The following is a 24,864-nucleotide window of genomic DNA, read 5'->3' on the forward strand; positions in this document are numbered from 1 at the left end:
GCTCCTCTTCAGGAATTGCTGCCTTTAGTATTAATGGACAGCTTACTAAGATCAGGACCGACTACTTGTCCGCACAGCTTGTAGAACTTTTTGCAGTTGTTCAAGTCTTTAAGACTCTCCCTAATAGTCCTTTTAATTTGTTCACCGATAGTGCTTATATAAGTCAATCAGTTCCCCTTCTGGAGACCGTCCCTTTTATTCGACCCTCCACTAATGCCTCCCCCTTATTCTCAGAACTCCAAAACCTCATCCTCGCCAGATCTCATCCCTTTTTTATAGGGCACATCCGTGCTCACTCAGGTCTCCCTGGCCCCCTAAGTACTGGTAATGATCTTGTTGATAGAGCCTCTCGAGAAGTTTCCAACCTTGTTATGGCTATATCTTCTACTGACCCCATTCAACAAGCTCAACAGGCTCATCAGATACACCACCTAAATGCCCGGACTCTTCGCCTTTTATTCTCCATTACTAGGGAACAGGCACGCCAAATAGTGCGCCAATGTCAGGGGTGTCTTACCCTACTACCTGAACCCCATCTTGGCGTCAATCCTCGCGGCCTTACTCCTGGAGAACTGTGGCAAATGGATGTTACTCATTTCAGCCCTTTTGGTAAACTGAAATATATACATGTTTCTATAGATACCTTCAGTGGCTTTCTCTGTGCAACCCTACAGTCTGGAGAAGCCACCAAACATGTTATCAGTCATATGATTTCATGCCTTGCCTTTCTACCATTACCTAAAACTCTCAAGACTGATAACGGCCCAGGCTACACCAGTACTTCCTTTAAACAATTTTGTGCTCAACTAAATATCAAACATATTACAGGCATTCCGTACAACCCCCAGGGCCAGGGCATTGTTGAAAGAGCACACCAGACTTTGAAGAATATGCTTACAAAACTTCAACACTCCAAAGGTATCCTATACCCCCCACACAACAATAATAAGACCTTGCTAAATCATGCCCTTTTTGTCCTTAATTTCCTGACACTCGATAATGATGGAAAGTCTGCAGCCGACCGATTTTGGCACCCTACTACTGCAAACTCTTATGCACAAGCCCTGTGGAAAGATCCTCTGACATCAAAATGGAATGGTCCCGACCCCGTCCTTATCTGGGGCAAGGGACATGCATGTATCTATGATTCTAAAACACAAAATGCCCGATGGCTGCCTGGGAGGCTAATAAAACTCATCAACCCACCAGGGGAACTGTCCCCTGAGAAAAATGTATAAATGTGTTCTTTTCCAGGTACTTTACAAAAATGTCTCCATTCTCTGCGATGTGGCTCGCCATCTTTGGGGCACTCCAAACCGTAAGCGCCTCCTCAAGCTACACACTCTACAACTTCACCTGGATCATCAGAAATCAGGCAGGAGATATTGTCAACACCTCTTCTTCCCTAGCCCCCCAACCGCAGAAAGCCTCCCTTCAAGTAGATCTTTGCCAACTGGCAGCTGGAGGGGACCCTTTATGGGGACTTGCCACAGATTTCCTTCCGCTAGTCAAGGCACCCAATAATTCGGACCATTATCACACCGTTCCAGCCTGCGATTCCCCTTGGGGTCGCACTTCTCTTTGGCTGCAACAAGGGGGATACTATGTCTGTCCCGGCGCTCATAGGCCACGAGGGTTAGATTATAAATGTGGTCTCCAGGCTGATTATTATTGTGCCTCTTGGGGCTGTGAAACCACTGGAGATGTAAGCTGGAAGCCTGCCTCTGACAAGTTCATACAAGTAGAGAGGCTTAATCCTCCCTCTCCTGAAAATGATCTAAACAACATCCCGACATCAGTCTATAAAGCCTGTAGCGACCCAGGGTGGTGCAACCCCCTCCAAATATCTATCATTAAGGCCGACCTGAATGATTGGCAAACCACCCGGAAAAGACATTGGGGCATTCGTGGCTATTTTTCAGGGAAAGATAAAGGAATGCTTTTCTCTATTGAACTTTCTAAAGAAAGTCCCAACAGAAATGCGGCTTACCTGGGACCTAACCCAGTCCTGCGCCAATCCAAAATAGAAGGCACTGCTCCAAAACCTAAACGCTCTGCTCCTAAGCTTACTGCCACACCCCAGCCCAGCCATAAAAAAACCACCCTTTTTCAGCCTACCATCCTGCCTGGGCCTCCTGATTCTTCACAACTTATAGTTGACTTGATCAATGCCTCATTAGAGGCTCTCAGAGACAAAAACAGCACAGCCCATCAAGAATGTTGGATTTGCTTCTCGCCTATCCCTCCTTTTTATGAAGGCATAGCGACCCTTGAACCTCCCCTTTTTACAAATGATAGCGGTGCTTTATTACATACTCAAGACCCCTTTACAGCCCTCACCCTAACATCTATCTCCGGCTTAGGCCTCTGTCTCATAGGACCAGCAATGCGTCCCCCGACCAGCCTAATTCCCATATGTAACCAAACCATGACAATCAATCACACATTCTCATATGTGCTTGCTGCTAGTGGCACTTATTTTGCTTGCTCCTCTGGCTTAACCCCATACGTTTTTACATCCCACTTTTTGACCTCTCGCGATTACTGTGTAGTTGTTGTTTTATTCCCCCGATTTTTTCTCCACGACCCTAATACTTTCCTTCAATTCATAGATCCAGTTGCCACGTCTCGTAACAAGCGTGAGCCTCTCACTGCTATCACCCTTTCTGTCTTGTTAGGCGTCAGTGCCATAGGAGCAGGCACTGGCATTGCTTCCTTAGTCACTTCCAACAACCAATACTTACAACTTCAATCTCTTATTGACAAAGACCTTAATAACCTCAGAGAAGGAATACAAGACCTAAAAGACTCTGTAGCGTCCCTCTCAGAGGTAGTTTTGCAAAACAGAAGAGGGCTTGATCTCCTCTTCCTCAAAGAAGGGGGCCTTTGCGTGGCCCTCAGAGAAGAATGCTGTTTTTATTCTGATAAGACAGGCCTTGTGCAAAATAGCCTTGACAAGGTAAAAAAGAGTCTAGAAAATAGAAAAAGAGCTAGGGAACAACAAGAGTCTTGGTACCAAAACTGGTTCTCTGCCTCCCCTTGGCTTACCACAGTGCTCCCTAGTCTGTTAGGACCTTTCATAGGCTTGCTCTTATTGCTCACTTTTGGCCCCTGGGCGTTCAGGAGAATAACAGATCTAATCAAAAGACAGGTTGACTCGGCACTGTCAAAAGGGCCCACGGTATACTACCAACAAATCTCAATGACAGAGCCCTCGGAAGAAGTCGGCGCAGCCCTAAATTTCTCCACCTTGGCCCAAGAGGGACCTCGACCTTGGTACAGCAGGTTTGGTTGGTGGTAAATACCCCTCTCCCTACGGGGACGACATAAGGGACAGAGAAATGTCTACCTTCACCTTTGATAGACCAAGGGAAGGTATGGGCATCGAGATGGGTGCAGATGCAAAGCTACTGCAAGGGAAGACCCACTAGAGGGTCCCCTCTGTCCTTCCCTGAGAACATACCTGGTTTGCATAGAGGTTGGTATCCAAATCACAATCTAAAACCGGCTCTGCCTCTCCTCCCCAAAAGATACCAAGAGCCAACAATAGATGGGCGTATATAGCCCACGGGAGGAACCAGGTCAATGTTCCCCCACTCGGTTAAGGCCCACCTTTCTAAAATAGAAAGGGAGGAGATGTTGGGAGCTGCGCCCTTGGTTTCTCAAGCCCTCAGGCTGTGAGAACCAAACCCATGATAAACAAGTCTTTCCGAGAAGCTGGCTGACCACCAAAGGTGCTGATAGTCTCCTGCTCTCCCCCCCACCTCGTACTTCCCCCTGTCCTTACCGCTCCTCACACCACCAGCTGAAGACCAATCATATTGCAACAGGTACCCTTTGCCTGCCCCCCTTTGTTCTTGCCGTATAAATATGTTTGTTATCCAAAAATAAAATTTGAGGCTTGATCAGAATACTGTCTTGCCTCCACTCTTTTCTCTCGTCCGTGTCACCCCTCTTTAGGTTGGGTTCTCCTCGGTTCTCCCACTAAATAACCGGTCCCGCTGGCGGGACAGGTGACATTAAATAGAATTAGGGATTCTGTCTCTGTACATGAAGGTGTGAGAGTTGAATCTATGGCCTTTTGCCATTCATTCATTTACTAATTCATTAGTTGAAACATTTATGATGTTCGCCAAGCACTGTGTGAGTAGAGAAACCGGGGGATAAAAGATAACCACGATAATAAAACTTCAATATCTGGACCTCTTTAGTTAAGAATTTGAGAATCATTTGGAAAGTACATAAAATTTAATGTGGAAATAAACACTCAGTAAACCAATGAAGAACATAAATATGGTTGTAGAAGAAAGCTTAAATTATGTAGGATAGTTTTCAAGAACCATCCCTTTAGAAGTACGCAAAGACAGTACATAAAAAACAAACCATTCTTAAAGATTTGTCTAAGCAGTTTCTTAAAAAGTTGCCATTAGTCCAGGATTTAACCTGGTCCTAGTTACTATAAATCTGTGAAGGTAAGCAAACTACATTTTTAAAGATTCTTCTACGATTCATACTTCCAATGAAATCAGCCTTTTTCTGCCACGCGGTCATAGTTGGTATTAAACTTTTTCCTAAAGAGTAAATTTTATGTAAGGATGAATCAATTTGCTCAGTCTGGATAACAAATATCACACATAAGTCTCCAAATTAGATGAAGATCTGTGCCCAGAGCTTTAGACGGCGGTGGGCTGATGAGGATGACCTAAGGCCATGCCATTGTGGGATGGTTACAACACCCTTGCACCAGATGGACAGTGTCACTTAGGCAAGGGAGTACAGCAGTCTCTGCTGAACACTTGAAGGAAACGCAGCCATGAGCTGGCTGAACTGCTAGGTCAAGGTCGCCCTGTGAGTCCCTCATGGAAAACCGGTTGTGTCCGTTCTCATGTCTGCGACTATCTCTATCCCATTCCTGGTGATAAAAACCCTTCTAATTATAATGCTAATTTAGATGCTTTTGAGTTTTAGATGGCGTTTCTCAGATATTGTCTCTCTTCTTCATGAACGTTTGGCATATCTATTAAATAAAAAAAAAAAAAAACCTCACTTCTCATTAAACCACAAAGTTATGATATTTACGAAACATTAGCCAGAAAATAGAAAACTAAAGCTATATTTCAAGTTCACTGGAGTTGCATCCTTGATAAGATTCAGGATCCTTACAAGAACAACAACAAAATCAATTGGGACATATTCCTCATTTAAAATCTTGTACACATGGGAATTTCCGAAGGAGACATAAGAAATAATCAGGCTAAAGTTCACTAACTTGTCTTTGTTGACATGAAAATATTCTGGCTAATGTCAATCTGACAATGAATAAGTATCTGTACTCTCCAAAAATGAGGGAGGCTATGCAAGATTAAAATACTGTCAGAGGCAAAAAGGAATCCTTAATTTGCTCAAACCCCAAAGGCAGAGCTGGCCTAAGAAAAAAGCCTTCTTTGTTGAGGCTCCTATTGGAGCCACTTCCACTCTGCTTTTAGTAATTTCATCCTTTTAAAGCCTTACCTTATTACTAACCAACAATAGATACCACATCGCATAGAATCTCACCTTCCCAGTGCCGGGTGTGTGTGTGTAGGGGGGTAGGGAGTGTGGACTGTGAGGGCGGCCTTAAAGTGACACATCAAACACAATGTTAAATTGAGATCGTATGACTATATTTATTTGTGGCGTGGAGTGGGGAGGCTGCGGGCGGTTACTGGGCGAAGGTGCTCAAGACTTCTCGGGCTGCTCCGTGGCACCCCTGGGAACCGCTGTTTTCTCTGATTCAATCCATACTTTCACGGATGTGAGTTACGGGCACATAAGAGTGCCAACAACGGGGCAAGTTGTTGGTGACAAAAGACTGGAAGGCATACCTTTTCTAAAAGGATTTCTAACTTGCACGGAGGACCAACACAAATCATCTCATTGCCGGGGTTTCATGTCTCCTAAATGATTCTATTTATTCATTGCCTGTAGTCAGATCACCCTACGTGAATTGATCGGAATGACCAGATTGGCAAGGCAATCTAACATTTCAAGGGCTTATTTTTTTTTCCTCAAACATTACCAGTCCATACATTCCAAAGTCTCGAAACCACTGATACCTACATTTTGCTTAAAAGTAAACTTTGCCATTTCTATCTTTGCTTCTTCAGAGAAGGTAGCAATACAAACACATTTGCCCATGTTGGTAAGAGGATAAGCCAGAAACGAATCAGACGCAGCAGACGATGGCGGCCAGGCTCTGCTGGTTCACCTCTCTTAATCACTTGTTGCCCCTGACCTAGGCTGACCTCTCTGTGGCATCCAACACCTTTGAGCATCACCTCCCTCTTGAAATGCTCCCTCAGTTGGTCTGATGGCACTTCAGGAGCTTGGTTTTCCTCCTTTTTTCTGAGCAACTTTTCTTGGTTTCCCATGTGTGGTCCATTCTCACATTTGCCTGTCTAAATGGGTGGTGTTATTTATTTCTATGTTCTAGGTCCTCTTCTCTACTATATTAAACATCCTCCCTGCACCCCTCATTCATTTTCCTGACTCTATAGAGCTATGCCACCTAAATTTATTTGTCTCATCCAGATTCATTGAGATAATACAGGTAAAGCACATAGTGTCAGGCACACAGTAAGGGCTCATTCTCTCACTGAACAATTATTTATTCAGTGCTTATATGTACCAGATCTCATTCCACAGAAGTAAGCAAAACAGAAAAAACCTCTGCCCACATGAAGCTCACATTCCAATAGAGAGAATCTCGTAAGTGAAATAAATAAGTGACAGCTATAGTAGGTTAGATAATGTTATGTATTAGGGAAAAAATATGATGCAGAGAAAGTGGACAAGGAATGCTTGGGTAGGGGACATTTGCCATGTAAGATTGGGAGGCCAGAGGGCCTTATGGCAAGATGACATCTTGAGCAAAGACCTAAAGGAGATGAAGAGTGAACTATGCGGACATCTGGGGAAGGCTATCTGGAGTCAGGAGAGACAGCACTTGCAGGGCGGAAGGGAGCAGTAGTGGGGTGGCTCTGGCAGGAAGGCTCTACTCGCGTGGCTAGGCCCTACTTCTTCAGGAAAACTTGGTTTTGGTGTCTCTCGCACAGGCTTTATTTTAATATAAAAATGAAAATTTGTGAAAAGAAAGCAAAGGTACCAAACGAACAACAAACACATTAAAAAATACCGAAGCCCAAAAGAACTGGGACAAAGGCTGGTGTCCTGGCCAAGCACAGCGAATTCCTCGGGTGAAGTTACCCGCACCTGTCAGTCATTCTCTACCAGAGGCTGAACTGCAAGTAGGGACAAAGCACCATGGCCTTCAACAACAGAAAGCTTTTCCTCTTCCTTCACTAATCTCGGCAATCTTAATGCCGTGTTTGGTCCCATCTTAACTGACTGGGAGATCCGCCAAGACGATGTGTCTAGCAGACCTAATCCTGTGAAGACAAAGAGGCATCTCTGGGCCCAACTGTGTAAGACTGCAGTCCCTACTTATGTGGGAAGAAACAGTAGAATGCAGGCAGTTTCCAACGAGTTCTGAAAACCATGCTTTGTCCTACTAGAGTGTGCCGATCATTTTAGGAGCTCAGGTTAAAAGCGAGGCAGGAAGCTGAAAGCATCCAATGCAATGAGAAGGGGGCGGGACCAGGTGGGAGGAGCCTCCACCAGTCTGTCAGGCGCTCTGGGACTCCGCGGCAGGAGTCGCCCCGGGGGGCCAATCCAAGTGCTGTGCCTGGTTCTCTTCTGGCTTTTATCCACACCCCCATCCCCCGCCCCCCACGGAAAACCAACGAAAACTCTGTGCCTGATAACCCAATGCTGTTCACATTAGGTGTCCTCAAGAGACGTTCCTGCAGGCTTGAAATTAGTGTAGTCGCTTAAGATATCTCTACTCGCATCCCAGTTTTGGCTTTCCAGCTCATTTTCTTTAGACTTCATAAACAGCAAAGAAACATCAGGAGAAATTATATGGGGCACCAAGCACCCCATCACAGGCTTATTTACATGTGCCCTTGTCTCTTTGTAAATGGGAACCATGGCGTAAAGATCACACACAGCATTATCAAGAACGCGGGAGGAAGGATTTTCAGCATATCCACAACACACTCAATCATTCCATTAGACTCTTAAATAAATCAGCTTCGTTTCAGCTGTAATATAAACCCCTGTGAAAGACGTAGAAAGCTTTAAAATAGGTTTTCATGACACTCTAACACATACCATTTGTTCTCCTAATCATTGTCATATTGATCCAAAAATACAATAATCTCTGCAATTCAGACTGCTTGTTTAAAAATAATTTTGACAAGTGTTAAGATTAAGTTAATCAGTGTGTTTTCAATGAGAAAGAGCACTTAATAACCTATTACTAATATAGAGTATGGTAGAATACTTAAATTGTCTGCCTGAAAGAACAAGCTGTTCCTTAAAGACCATTTATGTACCCAAAATGCATATATTAAGTTGATGTGCTCTCTAGAAATAATTTTTGTTTATACATTAAGTCAAATGCATTTGGCTAAACTAATTTAAATCCCTATGCAAAGTTGGAAGAAATAAAAATGTTGCTTCTTTTATAATCTTAAAATTCAGATGGGCTTTTCCTCTTAATTACGGTTAATTAGTGAGGTTTTATTGTAACAATAAATCACAGGGGAAGCTTCTAGTTTCATGGGCAGTTGGTGCTGATTCTAATCAGGATCGCTGACCTATTGCTTGAGGAAGGACTGGCTGTTTCCGGAAGGGCCCATTAATGACTTAGGAAAACAGATGTGCCACTGAGCCATAGTAGTCATGCTGAGGACAGAGTGTCCCGTCTTCCTCCTTCATCCTCTCAAATAAAACCAAGGACAAACAATGACCTGAGAGCACTGTAAAAACAACCAAACAGCTTCCAGTATCATCAGAGTTTCGAAGCGCCTGCTTAGCCAGCAGCCATTAGCAATAGAATAAACCTCTTCATCTCTCGTTCTGCTAAAATTTCACCAGAACTGACACACCTACAAGGAGCCTTTAACAGAAATAAGAGAGGGGAAAAAAGGACTTGGAAATCAGGATATTTAACGAGGGATCCTTGGGTTGTAGTAACAGAAAACCATTAATACGCGCTTAAACGAAAAGGAAGATTGGGAGGATGTGGGGCTGTTGCATTAGAGACACGGAAGCACAAAACGGCCACAGGAGAGTCTGGACTCGACAGTCTCGTCTGTCTCTGTCTCTCTCATCTGTCCCTCTCTGTATCTCTCTTTAAGTTTTTCTCTCTGTGAACTTTCTCTGATTCTCTAAGCACCGGGTCACTCTTTGATGTAACAGGATGTTCTGGTTTAAGTGTCGATAGAAACTTCTCACTAACTCTCAAACCCAATTCTAAATTTTCAGAAGAGATCATTGGTCATCTTGGTGTTTCATTTCGGTTGCGTCAGATATAGACCGATATTGGGGATGTAAATACTGCTATAGGGGGCCATGTCTGTGAGTGAGGATGTAGATGTGGGCTGTGCCATTACCCCAAAAGTTATATACGACGAGATCAGGGGTGCACTCCCTTTTACAAAAGATGAATTCGGGTACAAAAAGATGTTCTATCACAGAATGGGTAATTTCTTATCTAAGATCAACCATTGATCTTTTACAGAAAGCATGTTTCAGTATATCAAAGGAATGGAGATAATTAGATACCCTATTTGTATTTAAATAGGCTTAAATAATATTATTCCATTTATTTTCTAAGGGAAATGGAGATTGTTATACTGCTCATACAGAGAGAAATGATAAGAAGTGGCCTTGTGATAAAGTGTGCCAGGAGAGCTGACTGGTGTGAAGGGAAAGGGCCCAAACCCAACTCGGAGCTGACTCGTGGCCCTACAAAGCCTCCTACGGCCCTCCGTGGGGGTGCAGGTGACTGCGGCTCTCCACTGCCTCTAAACATACCTCTACTCTAAACCTCACGGACTCATCACGAAACATCTCTTTTCTCTGCATTTCAATATTTTCATTCATTCATTCATTCATTTATGGTGACACTGGTTAACGAAATCCAGTAAGTTTCAGGTGTACAATTTTACAGTAAGGCATATATATATATATATATATATATATATATATATATATATATATATATATATATATTGCATTGCATGTTCCCCTCCCATAGTTAGATTTCTTTCTGTCACCACATATTTGACCCCTTTTTCCCAGTCTACCTCCCTCTTCCCCTCTCCCCCCTTTTTTCTGGTAACCACTAGTCTATTGTCAATGTCCATGAGTCTCTGTTTGTTTGTCATGTTCATTCGTTGCTTTTAGGTTTATATCCCGCATATAAGTGACATCATGTGGTTTTCGACTTTTTCTGTCTGGCTTATTTCACTTAGCATGATTATCTCAAGGTCCATCCATGTTGTCACAAATGGCAGTATTTCATCTCTTCTCATGGCCAAGTAATATTCTATTGTGTATATGTACCACAGTTTCTTTATCCAATCATTTTTCGTAGGACACTCCTGTTGCTTCCATGTTCTGGCCACCGTGAATAATGCTGCTATGAACATTGGTGTGCAAGCATCTTTTCAGATATGAGTTTTTAAGTCCAGTAGAGGGCTTGCTGGATCATATGGTAGATCAGTTCTTAGTTTTGAGGAACCTCTATACTGTTTTCCATAGTGTTTTCTTTGCTCATGTATCTTTCATAGTTGTCTTTCCCCACAATCTCTGCACATTAGGGACATTTGACAAAATCTTTTATAATTCAAACCATCAGTAGAGGGGTGAATGGGTTAACACAACTTTCTAGTGTGTTCCATGTGCAAGAGGAACCCAAAGTGCCATGGCATTGATCATTAGCTCATCAAATAAGAATGCCGTGGGAGAAAACTTAGAAACCAATTTTCTACTGCGGTCCCTGCATCTTGCAAGAGAAAACTTAGCCTCAGTGAGGTGAACGGTCACTCAGTGAGTCAGAGGAAACACCAAAGTTAGAGCCCAAGTACTTGTCCACACGTCAGCATGGCTGGTGAATGTGCACTGAGAAAAAGATCACTTGAGAGAAAAATAGTGCGGTCTAAAGCAAATGGATTTGGCCTTTGCTAGAAAGAAATCCTAGAAAGTTATTGGTCTAATTTAAAGGTGGGTAATGAGAACAACTTCTCCTGATTACTCATCCTTTCTCTAGGTGCCCTGACTTCTCGGGGTCCCCGGAGCACTGCTCCATCTGAGCAACGGGACAACGGAGGTAAATACAGACAGAAAAGGAAAATGTCTGCAGTACCAAAAACATTTTTTAAAATAAAACCTCAAACCCTTCTTTATAGGGAGAGCTCACTTATTTTCTGTTATACTGAAAATTTGCCATTCTGTTACAGAACACAGTTTATCCCAGAAGCAGAGAATGGAAAGAACCAGGAAAACTCACATCTTTCCGTTTTCCACTGAATGAAGAAACTCTGTTCCACCTCGTCTCTCATTTGGCCTGGTGACAGGAAGCTCACTGCTTCGTGAGGCACTGTCTGCTTGCTGTGTCACCCCAGTTATTCATTTGACCTCTAACATTAAGCTCAAAGCTCACTCTATCAACTTCCCCTCGCTGGCCTCAGATCCGCTGCAGAAGTACGGAGGAGCCCGAGCCTTTTATGACACACTCATGTTGGAACAGCATTCATCTGCCACTTCTCTCAGTTCTCGAACCGTCTCCCAGATCACGAGGTTGCTCCAGTTTATCACCGCCTCTTCCAAAGTGTAGTTAGCATGAGACTATCTCAAATCCCCCGGCTCTAGTCCTCAGCCCTTGACATGTTTTCTGGGCAATTTTATCCATATCCAAAGCTCAAGTAAGCTGATGACTCCCAAATTTGTATATGCGGCTCAGAACACTTGCATTTCAGCTCCACATCTGCAGCTGGTTCCTGGACATCTACTTTGGTGTTCCTCAGATACGTCAAGCTCAGTATGTCGCTGACTGTTTCCTGCACCTGCCTCCCATAGCTGCTAGGTACCTCCTGTTCTAAAATTCTGTGCATGGCTCACCGTCCACCTGATGGGTTGCCCCAGGCAGCAATTTCAATCCCTCCCTTTCACGTCCTTCATCCCACTTCCTTCACATTTCTCTTCTTCAGCTTCATAACTCATCCTTAATTCAGGTCTCAGTTGAGTGTTTATGAAGTGAGAGCGCTTGCTCGCTCGCCTAAGGCTGCCGAAGCAATTGAAGAACTGTTTTCTTTCTGACATGATTCTGTCTTTCTTTGTTAAGTTCACTTCCCCTCTGTCTTTGTTCTTTATCTCCATCCCCTGATCTTCAAACTGCTTCTAAAGTGTAAATTTAGTCACTCACTCTCTTCTCAACGGTCTTCAAAGTCTTGCTGGATTGTTAGTGTTCTGAGCACAGTTTAGCCTTCTGTGGTGGTGGCAGCTCGATAATGACCCTTGCCTTTGACCTTTGACCCTTGAAGCTCTTTGACCACATTTGTCAGGCAGCACACACTGACCCACGGGTCCTACTAAAGTAACACATTATTGAGAACCTGAGTTTAAACATCTAAATAGCAGCATGAAAATGATGATGCTATTATTATTCTATGTTTATGTTATACATTTAGGAAGGAACAATATTTCTTCCTTCTCTCCTGATTAACTGACCAATCTTCCATTTAGGCTGTCTGCACTCAATCAATGCTTCTCAAGATATCCTTCCTCTGGAATTGGGTCTTTATTATCAAAACACAATAAACATTTTGCCTTTTTATTTCTCAGTAACTTTCATAAAAATAACTGCTGATGAAGTGCTTTTTAATGAAAGATTCTGTGTGCTGAGTTAAAAGATGGTGAAATAATAAGCAAAATAATATTCTATTATTTTTGTCATTTTCCAAATATATTTTTCTTACCTGTCTTCTTCAATTCCTCTCTCTGTGCCATATTTTCCCATTCCTTCCTCAACGTTCACCATATTTTTTTTCCTTACTTTCTAACAATGATATAGACAATAATGCCTTTTCGGGGCCACTGCTGCAGTCACAGCTCATGTTTATTGTCATCTAGCAACCGATAGCATTTAGTTAAGTTCAGCACTGTGTAAATATACTCTTCATCTTGTGTAAGTCTACACCAGGCTGTGCTTGGTCATTCACTTGTCATTTGGCATTATAAGATCAATGAAGCAGAAATGTGACTTCTCAAAACTTGTGATTCAAAATCGGAAATCATTAAGCATGGTGTCTATTTAATTAAGTATTGTTATAAAAAGATTTAAAAATACTGATCCTCTTTTTTTTTCTTTTTGCTGATTTCACTGAGCAATCAAGGCTCATATTTGAGGAAATACTGAGATTATCGAAGTACAAGTGGAAAGAAAAAGGTAGCTTTATGACAGCCAATGTTAAGTGCATTAAGTTCAGCTGAATGAAATTTTAAATGTATAAATGAACCAGCAAGCACAAAGGTACTTCACAAACTACTTTTTTTTCTCAATGAAGGTCTTACAAACAAAAATTATAATATTTTGTCCACTTATGATTCATTTGTAGAGAAGAGGATTACATAATTAACAGCATAGTTTTTAGAATTCCTAGCTGTTCAGATGGATAACTGGAAAAGAAATGAGCTTTCGGTACTAGAAATACATGCTCTAAAATAATGATATTCCGGAATTCTATTTTCTAATTCTCAGTGGTATATTGTTCTCTAAATAATTTTCCCCTTTTTTCAAGCTTTCTCCCGACTGATAATATGCAAAGGGCAGTGAGTTGAAAGCACTTTCAGCAAAAATTAAACAAATTAGCACAGATGTTCCCCTCCTTGCTAAATGAAACAATGGATTAAGCTTCATGTTGAGAGTTTTAACTATTGTGTTTCTGATTGGTTCAAGAAAAAAGATGTGGCTATAAAACACACACCAGTCAAATGTATTTGGCCCAATTATAACAAAAACTAGTAATTGAATTATATATTAATATACTATCCGTAGACATGTCTATATAGTACACAATTTATTAAAACCTAGTAGCTGCTGTTTAATCACAACTCTCCATATAGGTATAAAAATTAAACGATTACTTATTGGTATTATACGTCTAGCTGCGGGGTTTTTGGTTTATTTGATTTTTAAAAATGTATCCTTCTTAGGACTTGTTGGGCTTCCTGACCAGCTCTTAATGTCTTTTTATTAATTCTGGAATGTTCTTAGCCATCATGTTTTCAAATAATGCCTCTCTTTTGGTCTCTCTATGGACTTTTTCTGGACATCCAATTGGACCTTCTCGCGCTATTATTTATATCTTTTAACTCCTCTTTCATAATTTCCATCACTTTGTCTGCCTTCCATTTTACCAGTTCTCTCTTCACTATATCGTTTATCCTTTAACAAATACATTGGGTTTTTACCTTTAGTTATTATATTTTTTAATTTCTAGAAGATTTACTGTTTAAATATTATCTATTATTTAATATTAGAGTCTGTTCTTTAAATATATATAATACATTTATTTCATATACCACATATAATAATTCCAATATTCTCAAATATATAGATCTCATTTTGTAGGCTTATTTTCCTTTTCTGACTCTTGTTCACGGTCACTTGTTTCCTTATGTATTTAGCAAATTTTTATTGTGAGCTTATGTTTTTGGACTTTCATCTGTGGGAATTCCTAAGCGACCTGGATATAAAGTATATTTTTATCAAGATGACTTTCATTTTCTGCCACCAGGCATCTGGGGACACTGTCAGGATCTGACCATTAAATAATACATTTTGCTTTTATGTAAGGAGCTATTTTTTTTCCCTCCTCCACACTAATATGACTATAGGCTTAAGACCATGTGAGTGAAAATATGAAATTAGACATTCTTAGGATATTCCTTTCTTTTATTCTTCTCCACACAGAGATAAGGTTGAGTCAAGAGTTTTCTCCATGGTGTCCCTCTGCAAATATCTCTCATCGTTCATCCACTGATGGGGTCACCTGGGTGTATATAGAGGTCTCTAATATGACTACTACCCTTCTCGGCACTCATTCTCACTGAGTGTGTCTGTTACAATCCCTAGGCTACAAGGGATGGACAGAGATCATTACAGCAATGATGTCTCCAGCTTTCACTGATTTCTTTGTACTGATGTTCCTTCCCTCCTTCTCTTCCTCTCTCTCTTTCTCACTTTCATCTCTCCCTCCCTCCTCTCTCCTTCCTTCTCTTCCTTCCTTCCTTCCTTCCTTCCTTCCTTCCTTCCTTCCTTCCTTCCTTCCTTCCTTCCTTCCTGTTTTCTTCTGAAGAATTCCTTTACTTTCCTGTCAGATCAGCCAGGCGTTAAAAAAAGACATATATGGTCTTTCAAAAAAATCCAGTGTTTTTAACTTTGCTCTCCTGGGAGGGCATTCTCTGAACATATGTTAGATACAGAAATATACATAATCATATATGTACACTATTGTTTGGGAAGAATGGGGATAATAATGTATTTCCATTATTATTTCTTGATGATTCTTCTGGTTACATCTACTTAAAAATCCTCGTGAAATAACTTTAATAAGTAGGGCATGAATAGAATAGATTTAAGATTTTTCTAGTGTATTATCTTTAAATATTCAAGATGTATCTTTATAAATATCTAAGAATATAACTAAAAGCTTCATAAATATCTAAGAATATAAAATAATTCACACTCTGTTGTGCTATAAATTGAAGTAGCAAATTAGTTCTCAACTTCTAAAAAGAAGTTCATAAACAAACCCCCAAAACTCTACTCTCGGGATATATGAAGGATAGCCAAACAAACACTAATACACCACATAAAATAATTATGTGATGAAAATAATACATTACGGATAAGAATGCAAGGATTGTGAATGTCCCCTAAGGGCTCCCCATTGCTGAGTCTTTTCTTCTTAAAGTACAGTAAGTGTACCTCCAGTGATGTGATAGACTTTTGTGGATACCTGAAGCTATAAATTAAATATGGTAGGAAACATTTTATTTATGATGGTAATTCAGTTAAACCCGATGTTATATTAAAGAAACAATATATTATGCACTATATTGTAAGACTAGCATTATTTTAAATATAAAAGATTTCAAAGAAAATTCAAACTCAGAGTATTTGTTTGCACTCACAGAAGTGCCATTAATGTATTTGTTTCTGATGGGAAGGAATTTTTAGACTACTCTAGCCGGGAGTTTTATTTTTATTTCTAAAAATTTCATGTTTTACTTTTCCTTTTTTTTTTTATTTTTATTTTTCAATTAGCATTGACATTCAATATGATTTTATATTAGTTTCAGGTGTGCAGCATAGTGGTTAGATATTTGTATAATTTACAAAGTGATCTCCCCGATTAGTATAGTATCCATCTGGCACTATGCATAGTTATTACTTGACTATATTCTCTCTGCTGTATTTCACGCCCCTGTGACGATTTGGTAACTACCAATCTGTACTTCTCAATCCCTTGACCTTTTAAAAATATGGAATGCTTCACAAATTTGCATGTCACCCTGCACAGGGGCCATGCTAATCTTCTCTGTATGGTTCCAATTTTAGTATATGTGCTGCCAAAGCAAGCACTAGCCTGGAGTTTTAAAAGGAACTTTTCAAGTTGGCTTCCATGACTTAAGATTCTGGTCCCGCCTCTTCTTTTGCTTTGACCCTTGAATGTTGGAATGGCCCAGAGTCCTCTGACATGTGCCACATTCTCTTTTGTATACCTTCCATCCTTCCATCTCCCTGGGTAATGTCACTGAATCCCATGGCTTTAAATAGCATTTATCTACTGGTGATCCACTTATTTGTATGGGTAGCCCCAGCCCTGATCTGATTTCTAGGTCCAAGTTTCTAACTCTCTATCTGGCATTGCCTGCCTTGTGGGTACTTATTAGCTGGACCACATTCATATCACAAACAGAACTTTTGACTTTCTCAGTTCCCAGAACCTGATCCTGCCTTACCTCCCTCTATTCTTTATCACTTTTTCCTGTTTAATTTTTGTCACAGAACCTGCATTAAAAAGTGAGCCCCGTGGAACCACAGCCTTCATTTACAATGGCTTCAACTTGGTTAGAGTCTAGAGCAACACCTGGCACATAGTAGGGGCCTAATATCTGCTCATGGAAGGAATGAAAAAGATAAAACCCTTCTCGCTTTTGCAGTCATTCCAAATAGCCTTCTCCCTCCCTCCGCCTTTCTCACTAGTTCTTTTACTCAGTCAACACTGGTCTGCTCTGCCATTTCCTAAATGCGAGGTAGTCTTTTATCATGCTTCCTCTCTCCCCTCCCTGGCAAACACCTATTATCTGGGGAAATAGCCTTCTCTGTTTCTTCTACACACCCATATGATTTTGTACATAAATCATTTAGAAAATTCTATTTAGATATCAGGTAATCTGGATATCCCAGTCATTATATGATCTTCCTCAAAGGCTAGAACCATGTTTTACTTTTTTTTTTTTAACTTTCTAGTATTTAGTGCAATGCCGGATGCATAGTGAATGAGTTTTTTTTGGTGGGGGGGGGGAGGGTGGAGGATGAGTAAAGGCTTTGTAGCAATCATATTTCCAGAAAACGACCTAATCACCAGGATCAAGAATTAAAACATTGACTTGAAAAAGTCAATTTAATGCATATCTAACATATATTCAAATGAGACCTTCTAAGCCTATTAATTTCAAAATGATAAAAATATATAATCTGTAATACACCAGCATATTGTATATATCGATGATGCATATGATAAACTTTCAGATATAAGCATAATATTCTGCTATCTGAATAAATAATTGTATTTAAATAATGAATTTTCTTTTAAAACTTTAAGAAAATTCATTATTTACCAAGAAATACATCATATAACAAAAAAGGTCTGCATCCTTGACGAATATATTTCTCTGGTGTTTCTCGTATATAAAAAAGGATTCTTTATCTATTTGTCATTTTCTCTAGTTTACTTTGGTAATGTAATTGCACACTTAAGAAACACAGGGAATGCAATTAACCTGAACTCCTTTGAGTTATCCCTTTTTGCAAAAATGGGAGAACACCATACAGGTGGAGTTTTTGACTAAATTGAAGACCCTAGAGATCATTAACTCAGGAAACTGTAATGGTTAACCCGGTAGAGCAGCTTTACCAAGAGTGAGGCTTTTCTTATGTCTAGATTTTTAAATTCCCAGACACTTATCCTACCCATATCCGGCCATGACCTAAGAAGTTTGGTATTTTATGTGATTATAGAAGAGATAAGAAGTCTTATAGGCAGACAGACAGGTGGAGGCTCGTAAGAGTTTGCTCCTAAATGGCCAAGATTAATGAAACTATTCTTAAGAGCATTTACAGTATATAATGATATGCCAAGATGTATTATTTGCTTGGGAGAATTTTTATAAATATATCCCCAAATAACAAGGTAATTACACATTCTTTCATCTATATTAATTCTGATTATTTTTCAAATAACCAAATTCTGATTACTTATAAATCCAAAAGAATAGATGTATTTCGAAGATAGGATGGCTCATTAGACTGGAAACCTTGAAGTTGGAATCAATATATGTAACAAGGTAAAATCAGATTTCAGGGAATGAAAGTGAAAAAGTAGTTCAGGTGATAAACTGTTCTATTGAGGTTGGCAAAGTTTCTCATTTGTGATTGTATACACTCTCTTAAGCCCTTTATAGAGGAAAGATTTCCCTGCGACACAGACCTAAATTTTAGAAGATATTGAATAATATAGATTTTGGAAAAATATGTGTAAAAATAGTTCGTTACTTTAGCTTTCACCTCTAGTTAAAGGAGAAACAAAATTATTTTATGATTTTTTAACTTTATTGAGCTAAGAAATATATTCCTTTATCAGGTCCATTAGAGATAAGCAACAAAAAGCAAACCTGTGTATGATAAATGTACTAAGAGATACTGCTCACAACTTTCCATCATTAAATGAGCCTTGGTTATAACTTAGTTCCATAGATAAAATTCAATAAATAATCAACACAACCAGTAAGAGCATAACTCACTGACTAGTCGTCACCTTGAACTTGGAATAAGCAAGTTAACAACAGAGAACTAGGAGTGTAGTTAGTATAGTACAAGAGACATTACACATCCGAGGTCAAGAGGGAGTCCATGTCAAGGAAGTGAACATTTAAGAGAAACCTAAAGATCTATCAGTTTTTGCCTTTTCTCTACAACATATAGAGAAGGAAAGGAGCACTGAGTTAAGACATCAGCTCAAGCCAATGCACTTTTAGTTTCGATCAAAAGAAGTAACTCCAGACTTTTTCCATATGTATCAAAAGAAAGAGATAAATTAGATGAATTTTAAGTGTTCATCCCTCTCTAAAATTCTGAGACTCGATTCTCTTTATCCTCTGTGGCCCATGCTTCTCTGAAACAGATGAATTTAATTTTTCCTTTTATCACATCTATGGGTTATTGACCTCTTTAGGCTAAGTAAACTACATCAACATAACTGAAAATATAGATTAGTACAAAGAAAATCCCAGATTAATTTTAAGAGGTGGACTTCTACTCTTTTTCGGACATTGAATTTTAACAGAATCAAGTAAACAAATGAAATATGGGAATGCATGCTGCTCATATTTATTACTGCTCATCTATTACTAGGGAGACAAAGACAAATATACACAAGGTTAGTAAGGAAAAGTAAGGAGAACTCTAGAAGTAAATGTTAATTTCCAATATTCACACAGTCATAGCTCATACTATATCTAGTCGAAGAAAAATCACCATTAATTACTGGTAAGCAGCATTAAGTATGTTTTAATTTGTAAAACAACTGTCCAGAGTGAGCTATGTGAGTTTTAGTAACAAAATGGAGAGAAACTTACTGGTCTACACAGATGTGAACTGCATGAACCTGGACTAACTGTCATCATAATGAGCCGAAACTGTGACTTTAGTCATTGCAAGTACAGACTGTCATTACTCTGTTGAAGCAGTACTGTGCCCTTGACCTTAGCCGAACTCAGAATGAGCGATACTGGTCACAAAGGCAGTCAGATAAAGGAATGTATGTGATCAGTACAAACCCACTGCTGCTTCTGGAACATCCTAGACAAAGTGCAGGCCCTACCAGTGGGTGGTGACTGGTGACCGGTAGTATCTATTGGCCTGTGACAGGAAAAAGCAGTACATTGAGTGCACCTTTTAGAGACATTGCCTACTCATTGCCACGATTACCTCCCATGCTACTTCACTGTGCAAGGGCCTAGCGTCACTGCAGTCATCAGTCACGTTCGGAATGAATTGGAACCCCACTAGAGAGAAAACACACTTTCTGTGCTCCATTGATCAGTATTTTTGGTGTATAGAGGTGGACAATATTAGGCCGCAGGTGTCCGTAGACGATCTCAGTTAATATATGCTGTGACAAATGAGTGCAATGTGAGCTTACCCCTGGTGCATAAAGAGTAGTGTAGGGCATGTGGTTGGGGGGTTATTATGAGTTTCCCTGATGTAAGTACAGGTATGAAAGAATAAGTTTTTTTTTTTTTACCTTCCACAGCAACTGAGTAAATAAAGATCCCATCGTGCTTGATCTAGAGTATTTAGGTGGCATATGTGCTCTTGAAAAGTACTGGACATGCATTAACTAAGTCATTAATCGTCACCACTACTTCCCATAAACCACACGTTATTATTCCTTAATGGTTGACAAAACTCAGTCAGGAAGGATAATTGCCTTGCTCATGGCCACAGAGGGAGCCTGTGTTAAAAGGAATTAGACTTGAGTGATTTTGGGCCTACAGGCTTGTACTTGGACCACCAGGTCATGTGTGATGAAGGAACTTTTCTTGAATTGAATTGTATACAGAGTATTTCTCTCTCTCTCTGTGTGTGTGTGTGTGTGTGTGTGTGTGTGTACATACTCAAGTCTACAAGCATCAGTGTACATATTGGGGATTGCAAGTTCCCATATTCAGCGTGTCCTTCCATTTCTCAATATTAGAAAAACATTTACAGTATTGTGGTATATGTATTCATTCTGAAATTTGTTTTCTTCCTTTTATAGATCTTTGTTTTGTCTGAGAAACACCAACCCTCAGCAACAAATAAAAAGGCTGAAACCAAAAAAGCGTATTCTGAACTACAGAACGCCACCAGTTTTTTTCCAGGGACCAGGCTATCCAATCACAAGTTTTGATTAATTTTATTAACTTTTTTGATGAATAAATTGTTCTTTTTTTTCTCTATAGGGTGCTTTAGCATAGTGGTGAGATGTACAAGTCCAGGAGTCAAAACAGCCAGAATTAGAATTCTGGTGCTGCCTCTTCTGTCTACATGACCTTGGAAAAATAACTGAAACTCTCTGTCTCAGTTTCCTCAACTGCAAAATAGGTATAGTAATGGCACTATGTCATGGGATTGTTGTAAGGATCATATGATACAATATATTGTCTCAGAAGAGAGAGAACAATGTCATCATCATCATCACAAATATACAGGATATGAAAGCTGTATATTTTCAAACTAAGTTAGTGGTCAGTTCTCACGTCCACTTCTAAAAAAACGTTTTCTTTATTTAGAGCAGTTAAGAGGCTAAATAAATAAATAAATAAAATAGAATCAGGACAAAACAATTTTGGGGAAATATTCCTAAACTGAATTCAGGAAAATACAAAGAACTCAAGGAGAAATGCCTCATTCTCAGATGTTGACTCATAGCCTCATCCTGAATAAAACTGTTGGCATATATCAATACACACTTGAACATTCATTTTTCATTTTATGGGTTTTCATCAGCAAGGGATTTCTTCATGGTGAAAATTAGATATTAATGCTACTGTCTTAAAGTTTATTGGTTGCCCAGCCCCTCTGTTCTAGGGGCCAATCCAGATCATTGGCTCAGAATGAAAAGTGTATTAGCATCACAGTGATGTGGTTACTCACGAGAATGGACAAAGATAACTATCTTAGGTGAATAAAGCACATAGATCTACTGCTTGTACACAGAAAATAACACCATGTATTTTGATGTCTAAGTAATTTGAGTAAGAAAAGCTTCTAGAAAAATAAAAATGATGGTGATCAATATTAGACAGTGGAAAAGGTGGAAGATAAAGTCAAGGAAATCTGGATAATATAAAGTGATAGAGCTAAAAATATGAGGGAAGGTAAGTGTCAGAAAATTGATGCAGTAGATTTAGCAGCCAACTCATAGGAGGTTGGTGAAGAGAAAATCAGAGCAAATACAGAGGAAGAAATGATCAAAGAATTAAAAAAGAATTCACAGAACAGGAGGCCCTTACTCTTCAAATTAAAAAGATCCATCAAGTATCCAGTCAAAATGAATAGGAAAGAACTTACACTTTTAAATACTTCGGTGAAATTTCAGAACATTAAGGATGAAGAGAATATTCTCAAAACTTCGAGAGAGAGAGAGAGAGAGAGAGAGAGAGAGAGAGAGAGAGAGAGAGAGAGAGAACTCACCTACAAAGAAAGGTGTGAATGACATGGGACTTCTCATCAACACTTCTAGATCCCAAAAGGTAATGGAGAAAGACCTTTAATATTGCGGAAAAAAAAAATTATTTTCAGTCTAAAATCTATGCTTGCCCCACTTATCGTTGAAATGTGAAAAAAGAATAAAGATACTTTTTGATGTGTAAAAACTCAGAATGTTTACCTCTCATTTAGTTTTTCTTAGAATGTTTCTTGGGGATGTGCTCAGCAAAATAAAGAAGTAAACTAAGAAACACCTGTCCAGGTGCTGTAAAAATCAGCCAGGAGAGAGTAGGGTAGAAGGACTGAGGGTTACAGACAGAAAAACTCATAAGAAAAGGAGGTTCTATGAATATGATCACATCCATACTGACCTGGGGAGAATTAGAAAGGCTGGAGAGAGGGGAAGACTGAAGACTTTAAGACCATAAGAGAAAACAATTACAGCACACTTTTTGGCTTAGCAATGAAAATATTTATGAGGTCATATTAGTTATACACTTAACGGATTTTCAACTTTTAGACTTAGTCTATGGACAAATCATAGATGACTTAAATATAATCATGGCAAAAAATAACTGTTATCTACCTTTTAAATATGAAAACAAAAGTACAAAAAGTAAAATTTGAGAGTGGAGAGGGGAGCGCAGGTGATGGGAAAAGTCACTGCACTAATTAAAAAAACTAAGAGACAAAATTTTTTTAAAAAGGTAAAAATGTACGAGAATATATTTACACTGCTAAACAAATTACACAAGGGGGAAAAAAGGAAGTCAGATCTGTCAGAACCCACATAAAGAGACTGAACTAAACCTTGCGTACCAAATGAAATAAACATTCTAAAGAACTAACATGAAGATCTTAATGTAGTGAGCAAGAACACGCCAGTCCAACACAAACCTAAGATGGTGTGAATATTATTTAGATTTCTTGATTTTAGGACAACCTCATTAAGTAACTACAACACAGCTGTTCTATAAAGAGATTCTTAATCCTTTTCATTTAAGAATTTCTATTGGTACTATATGACATGATGTGTGGCTATGAAAAAAGATTCTGATTTCAAATAAAAACAAATATACATTCTGATGACTGTTATCTTTCAAAATAATCCATTCCTGCTGCCAATTTCAAAATTGTTGCAGTGGAACTTTTCTTTTTGTACAGCCTGAATCCTTGCAGGGAGGTGCAAAGGAAACAGCACTTTATTATTTTATCACCCGCCCCTGGTGGGTATTTTTTTATATATATAAAATTGTGCATTATCTATATCACTCGAAGTTTCAAATGACTTCAAACTAATTCCTAAACCAAATCTGTTATCAAAGAAAAGCTATTTTCACCCGTTAAGTTTATTCAAAGATGTCCCCATTGGTTGCCAAAAGCAGCTCAGTATTTTCAATAATCTTTGGAATAAACACTTAGCCTTAGATTGCCTGTTTAAAAATTCCCTCCCCAGCATAACTTACACAGATTTATATGATATGTGTGTGTGTGTGTGTGTGTATGTATATATGCCATATAAATATTTAGATACTTTTCAAGTTGAGATGGTGGACCTTCTTTTTCAAAAGAATTTTTTTTAGACTTTCGCACATATTATCACATCAGAGAACTTTCCTTTTAAGCAGTCAAAATTCAGTCCCTTAAGCAACTTCTAGCAATACTGCCAATGTCCTTCAGTGTTCATTATATGCATCTTTTATGAAGTATTTTGGTCAACAAAATAGCTTTTGTACAAACATTTCATTGATCATAGTAAACAGAACAATAATAAGCCAAGTTAACGAAAATATTAAGTTTTTTCAGAGTGAGATTTGCATCTTTGAAATAGTACAAGGCACAAAAATGTATTACTACCTATTCATTTGTAATAGTTTTTAATAGAGAAGAGGTCAGGATTAATCTTGTACAGTGAACTTATTTTTTTCTATAAAATAAGAACTTCCAGTTATGAGAATGAGAATATTAAAACAATATTTTATTTTAGTATAAAGTCACAGGGCCAAATATTACATTTTTTGGTAGAGACTTCGAAATGTATTAAATAATAATTATAAATGTTGATTGGTGATTTAAGATGCAGTTCTTTTTTGGTATAATGCAAATTATTCTTACATTTTAAGCTATGAGGTCATTGCTCTCTGTCATTATATCCACAAAAATAATAGACATCTTTATTTGGTTACTACATTTCTCAATTCCAGGTCAAATACTCAACAATCTTCTTGCTAAGTGAAACACTCTAATATTCACCTGAGAAGACTTATTTAAATGCACCAGGTAGCAAAGTTAGCAGAGATTTCTGTCATGCTTTTCAAGGAACCACATCGTCAGATGATCATTTCAGATACAAATTCATTTTAAAAAGAAACTATGAAAAATTACACATGCAAAAATTCTTTTGCTAGTTAACGATGTGGTTTTCAAACATT

General features: G+C 39.0%; 1 protein-coding gene and 1 non-coding gene across 10 annotated transcripts in view; both read right to left on the reverse strand.

The window, feature by feature from the left end:
- KIAA1217 (KIAA1217 ortholog) overlaps positions 1-24,864 on the reverse strand; it is a 636,400-nt gene that overhangs the window by 365,135 nt on the left and 246,401 nt on the right. The gene's annotated exons all lie outside the window — the stretch shown is intronic.
- On the reverse strand, positions 16,432-16,537 carry LOC118608804. The gene has a single exon (XR_004953185.1). It is a non-coding gene; the product is annotated as a U6 spliceosomal RNA (small nuclear RNA).

Source organism: Rousettus aegyptiacus, unplaced genomic scaffold (genome assembly GCF_014176215.1).
Source record: "Rousettus aegyptiacus isolate mRouAeg1 unplaced genomic scaffold, mRouAeg1.p scaffold_m13_p_10, whole genome shotgun sequence".
In the NCBI taxonomy this organism is placed as follows: Eukaryota; Metazoa; Chordata; class Mammalia; order Chiroptera; family Pteropodidae; genus Rousettus; species Rousettus aegyptiacus.